Genomic DNA, 6558 nt, shown 5'->3' on the forward strand with positions numbered 1-6558 from the left:
AATTAATAAAAGTAAACTGAGGGATGAATAAAAAAAATAATAATATATAAAAGGAGCTAAAAAAAATATGGTGCATTGAAGCAAGCGAGGCAACAGATGTGGAAAAAGTCAGAAAGATTAGTTTAGTTCATCAATAATAAGACAAATAAATGAATGAATAAACAGATGGATGGATAAAAAAAAAGATAAAAACAGGTGAGACATAAATAATAAAAATATAACATCTTGTAAGTAGAGCAATGGACGCAGAAAGAAAGTCTGAGGGATTATTTTGGTTCCTTAACAAAAAAGAAGGCAAATAAATTAATAAAAGAAAGAGATGCATGGATAAAAAATTAAAATAGAAACTAGAAAGTGTTATAACTAAAGCATTGGATGTGAAAAGAAACCTCGAAAAATTAGAGCTTGCTTCCTGAACAGTAAATAAGGATATAAAGATATAAAAAAAGATATAAAAAGATATAAAAGATATAAAAAAAGATATAAAAGAAAATCAATAAACAAGTAAAAATAAATGGATAAGCGAAAAGAAAAAAAATGGTGTAAGAAGGTTACTGTGTAGATAGAGATATAGATGTAGATTTCAGCTGTAGTCTTTGCAACGGCACCTCAGAGACTCGTAGTATTTTTTTACTCTTTCTGTTCCTTGTCTCTTGTCTTCCAGTTGTTGTGCAGTACTTCTTTGTTGTTCTCTATTTGAGTCTGTGTGGTGGCGAGCAGGGAGTCTCCTATTGTCTGGTGTTCGTCTTGCTGGCAGGCTACTGTGGGGAGACTGTTGTGGAGTGAAGACAGAAAGTTTGGAAGACAAGTTTTGTTCTTGATCTTGATTACGAATAAAGTAAATGAATGAGTAAATAGATAAATAAATGGATAAGTGGAAACTGAAATATGCTGGAAAGTAATTCGGGTGGAAAGAAAGTTCTAAATATAAGTTTGTTGTGCTTATATGAAATGTTTGAAATAATGATATGTTGCTTGCATGGAAGATTTAAAAGGAGGCTGCTACGCTGACGTAAAATATAAAAGGAAAATATTTAGTTTACATATAAGATCTAAAAGAAAAATATTTTGCGCATAAATGAAATCTAAAAGGAAATAATTTTGTTTAAATAGAAAAAAATATATCTATGAGAAAATATCTTGTTTACATAGAAGACATAAAAATAGCGTTTTGTTTACACAGAAAACTTATAAAGACGACGCTTTGTTTATGCAGAAAACTTAAAAGGGAAATATTTTGTTGACATGTAAAATTTCAAAGGAAGATGCAACACTGTGTCAGTAGTAGCAGTCAGGAAGGAAGGAAGGAAGGAAGGTGAGAGGCTGGTTTGTGGAGCCTGGGAACTGTGCTGATGTGGTGCTCCTCCTCCTCCACCTCCTCCTCCTCCTCGTCCTCCTCCTCCTCCGTAATGGTTTTGTCATGATTTGTCAAATGGAAGCGTCACAGTGGTTGGTTGCTTTCTTTGTTTAACTTTCGTGTGTGCGTGCGTGCGTGTATGTGTGCGTTTAGTAGTAGTAGTAGTAGTAGTGGTAGTAGTAGTAGTAGTAGTAGTAGTAGTAGTAGTAGTAGTAGTAATAGTAGTAGTAGTAGTAGTTGTTGTTGTAATAGTAGTAGTAGTTGTTGTTGTAGCAGTAGTAGTAGTAGTAGTACTAGTAGTAGTAGTAGTAGTAGTTGTTGTTATTGTTGTTGTTGTTGTTGTAGCAGTAGCAGTAGTACTAGTAGTAGTAGTAGTAGTAATAGTAGTAGTAATACAGTCTCTCTCTCTCTCTCTCTCTCTCTCTCTCTCTCTCTCTCTCTCTCTCTCTCTCTCTCTCTCTCTCTCTCTCTCCGGTTCGCTTAATGCAGGCAGGAACCTTCGTTGAAAGGGAAATGCATGAACACACACACACACACACACACACACACACACACACACACTACGGTATCTGTTTATCTATCTGCGACTAACAATAAACCGTATATGGAAAAAAAATATAATATTACCTTTTAACTTAATTCATCTTCTAATTAAATCTACCTTCGAATTAAATATGTTCATTATATCTAACGACAATATTCATGCACTAATTCTTCTCCCTATCATGACTAGCTGCAATATTTAACTATAATATTTAACCTCTAATTCTTCTTATTATCATGGCTAACTACAATTTCTAACTACAACTTTAATCACTAATTCTTCTCCCTGTAACACCTAACCAGTGTTTGTCTTCAGTATCTGAGTGCTAATTCTAACCACATTGTTTATCTGCTGTATTTAAGCGCTACTTCTCCCGCCTATCAAATTTAAACACATTACTTAGCTACAATATTAAAACGCTTATTATTCTCCCTGTCATAATCTAACCATATTATTTAGCTACAGTATTTAAACGCTAAACCTTCCCCTCCTATCAGATTTAAACACATTATTTAGCTACAATATTAAAACGATGATTCTTCTCTCTGTCATATCTAGCCACAATACTTAGCTACAATATTCAAGCGGTATTAGTCCCTCTCCCCCACCACACCCTGTTCTTTGTTCCGGTTCAGTGCTTTCCTTATCATATCTAACTCCATTATTTAACTACAACATTAAAACACTTCTTCTCACTGTCATATCTAACCACAGTCTTTATTACAACATTCAAGCGCTATTAGTTCTCTCTTTCAAGTCTAACTGCAAAATTTAACCACAATATTTGAATGCCACTTCTTCTAACTATGTACAGTCTCCAACTATGTACAATATTCACGTTTCAGTTCTTCTCCCTATCATATCTAACTACGGTGTGTGATTACAGTATTTGAACGCTATTCCTCCTCCCACGTTTCTCTGTTCTTGTTCAGTGTTCAATTAGTTTCGTCTCATCAGTGGCTTGACTTGAGCGGAAACGTGACGCTTTCTGCCTCCCGTGCTGAGGTCGACGCGTGAGTGAGTGGAAAGGATTAATTGAGAAACATTACTCTTTTTTTTTCATTGTTTCTCCTCGTGTGCATTATAAAAAGAGGGAACCACATCAAGAGAAAGCTTTGCATGTTTATTTACTTTCCTTTTTGTCTTTATGTTAATACGTATGTTGTTTTGATGCTTCTCTCTCTCTCTCTCTCTCTCTCTCTCTCTCTCTCTCTCTCTCTCTCTCTCTCTCTCTCTCTCTCTCTCTCTCTCTCTCTCTCTCTCTGTTAATGCTATGGTTTTCTTTCTTAATTTGTGTTTACTTTAGAATGCGTATTCTCTCTCTCTCTCTCTCTCTCTCTCTCTCTCTCTCTCTCTCTCTCTCTCTCTCTCTCTCTCTCTCTCTCTCTCTCTCTCTCTCTCTCTCTCTCTCTCTCTCTCTCTCTCTGTGTGTGTGTGTGTGTGTGTGTGTGTGTGTGTGTGTGTGTGTGTGTGTGTAAGAGAGAGATAGATAGATAGATAGATAAATAGATAGATAAATAGAGAGAGAGAGAGAGAGAGAGAGAGAGAGAGAGAGAGAGAGCACCCTTTACAATATACTATACATTACTACTACAAGCATACTTTCACTATAATTCTATTACTTAACACCATTACACATCATTTAACCTTCCCACATACTAACTATTACTACTAAAATACTATTACTACTATACTATTGCTCAAGTCTCCCACATCTTACTTCATTCTCTTACACACAGTTTACTCTCATACCGCTACTTAAACACCACAACACAAGTCCGTTTCTAAGACATAAGGCAAGTACGGTAATTTCACCCGAAGTACGAGGGCCTCTGCAATGGGGTCACAACACTCCCTCCTCTTGCAGCTGTTGTATCAAATCAGTGTGGCTCCAGCCGGTATGAGGGGAGGTGGTGTGCCGCTGGTCCTCAGTTGCCTGGCCAGCACGCGCGCGGTGTCTCGTGTCAGTTTACTTTGATACCCCGTTGATCTGAAGGTGAGGGGATTGGTTAAGGTAATATGGTGTGGTTTAAGGAAATGTATCTGGTGTTTTTAAGGTTATTTATTGTTTCAGACTTAGTTGGAAGATTGATTTATTGGTAACTTCAATGTAAAATCATGTTTATTGGTTCGACTCAAATGAAAGATCAAGATTAAATTTATTGGTGTCGACTTACCTGGGGGATTAGTTTTTATTGGTTCAAGGTAAATCGTATGGTATTTTCAAGGTCGTTTATTAATTTTGACTGCTGGAAGATTGATTGGTGTTGACTCAAATGGAAGATTCAATTTATTGGTTTAAAGTCAATTATTTGGTATTCTTAAGGTTATTCATTGGTGTCGACTTACCTAAAAGATTACATTTATTATTGTCGACTTAAAAGAACGATTAAATTGATTGGTGTCAACTCACCTGAACTGAACGATTAAATTTATTGGTGTCGACTCAAATAAAGGGTTAAATTTATTGGTTTTGACTTACCTGAACTGAAAGACTGAATTTAGTGGTGTCGACTTTCCTGAAAAAATTAGATTTGTTGGTGTCGAGTTATCTGAAAGTTTACATTTACTGGTGTTGACTTACCACAGAGATTAGATTTATTTGGTGTCGACTCACCTGAAAGATTAGGTCAGATGTTTACCTGTGAGAATAACAGGTGTTGATTAGTTTTTCGTTATCTAATGTATGTATTTTATTTTATTCTCTTCTACTTCTAATTTTTCCCTTTATAATTCGAGCTTTATTGAGTTAATGTGAAATTGAATAGGTTATTGATAATATTTATTTATTTTTTTTATTTATTTATTTTTATTTATTTATATTTATTTATTTATTTATTTATTTTGTTTATTCATTTATCTTTTTTTTTTGTTAGCAGAAAATAGACGTTTTTTTTTATTTACTTTTGGAAAGCAGAAAATAAATGTTCTATTTATTTACTTGTGGGTTTATTTATTAAGTTATGTATTCATTTATCCAATTTATTCATTTATCATTTTATTTATTCATTCATTTTAAACTCTTTTCCAACCTACCTTTCCCTTAAAATGTACTGCAAGCCACCAAGTTATATGGAAAACATTACGAAAAAAAAAAAATCAAAACTTTCTCATCATTATAAAACATTTCCACACACTTTGTAGCTTGAAAATTTATCTGAGAGTTATGAAAAACCTCAAACATCTTTATTTTTTATTTATTTTTATGACACATTCACACATGGATACTAATAATTATGTTTCAGAAATTTGCTGTCTTTCTTTTATTTTCACGCCCGACTTATTATTATTTTTTTTTATTCTTATTGTAATTAGCGACCAATACCTGACATTTTTCATCTGTTTCTTATCTCTATGTTATTTATTTTCCTTATTTTCAAGTTGTACCTTCTTATTATTATTGTTGTTGTTGTCATTACTCATATTTTAATTAGCATCCCTAAGTCTTATGTATTTGGTAGGATTCTCGTTTTTATAATTTTCTTTCTTATTATTTTTTTTTATTTTTGTATTATTATTATTATTATTATTATTATTATTATTATTATTATTATTATTATTATTATTATTATTATTTTGTATTTTTAAAGTAGCCATAATTAAGTACAAGTTGTTTTTTTCTCCCTGACACAAAAGAAAAACAAAGGAAACTCGTAAAATATATTGTAATTCCTCCTTTTTTCTTCCTTTTCTGTGTTTTGTTTTTTTAGGCTTTCTTCCCTTCTTCCTTATTTTTATTTTCTTAATTTCATGTTATTTTCTTTCTTTCTTCCTTTCTTTCTCCCCCTCTCTCTCTCTCTCTCTCTCTCTCTCTCTCTCTCTCTCTCTCTCTCTCTCTCTCTCTCTCTCTCTCTCCTGTACCTTCTTTCTCGAAGTAATTACGACAAAATAAATAAATAAAACACTCTAAATTAATTTCCGTTATGTTATTAAGCGCCAGACGAAACAAGACTTAACTGTTTCCTGGAGCATCAAATAAATAAATAATGACAATAGTGACTGTGTTATTATCAATCTGAAGTAATAATGAATGATAATAACGAAGAAAAATTAAATGATGTGGCAGTATTTCATTTTTTGCAGATTCAACCATATGGCGTCAGAGAGAGAGAGAGAGAGAGAGAGAGAGAGACCTAAAATAAAACTTGCCAGAAGATAAACAGACCGACACACACACACACACACACACACACACACACACACCTCAGTGGTCATTTCAGAGTTGAGCGCGTGGTTTGGTCGTGAGAATATTTCAAGGAAGGTAACACTGTAGTGGAACTGAAGGAGGAGGAGGAGGAGGAGGAGGAAGAAGAGGAGGAGGAGGAGGAAGAGTGAAGAGGCATTTGTTTTAAGTCCAGTAACGGAAGATCTCTCTCTCTCTCTCTCTCTCTCTCTCTCTCTCTCTCTCTCTCTCTCTCTCTCTCTCTCTCTCTCTCTCTCTCTCTTCCGTATTTACTTTTCTTCCGTCTTTCCTTCCGTATTTACTTACTTTTCTCTGTTTCTCTTCCTTCTTACCTTCGTCGCCTCCTTCATTTCTTTCTTCCTTCTCTCCTTCATCGCTTCTTTCATTTCCTTACTGTCTTCTTTCTTTCCTTGCCTCCTTCATTTCATTTTTTTTCCTTCTCTGCCTCTTCCATTTCTTCCTTCTTTTCTTCTT

General features: G+C 34.1%; 1 protein-coding gene across 1 annotated transcript in view; it reads left to right on the forward strand.

Moving 5' to 3' along the window:
• Positions 1–3636: 3636 nt before the first annotated feature.
• LOC135112364 (lactosylceramide 1,3-N-acetyl-beta-D-glucosaminyltransferase A-like) overlaps positions 3637–6558 on the forward strand; it is a 7882-nt gene continuing 4960 nt past the window's right edge. The window contains exon 1 of the mRNA XM_064026754.1: positions 3637–3897. The gene's annotated coding sequence lies outside the window, so the exon portion shown is untranslated. The remainder of the gene's footprint in view (positions 3898–6558) is intronic.

The sequence above is a fragment of the Scylla paramamosain genome, chromosome 23, assembly GCF_035594125.1.
Source record: "Scylla paramamosain isolate STU-SP2022 chromosome 23, ASM3559412v1, whole genome shotgun sequence".
Lineage (NCBI taxonomy): Eukaryota > Metazoa > Arthropoda > Malacostraca > Decapoda > Portunidae > Scylla > Scylla paramamosain.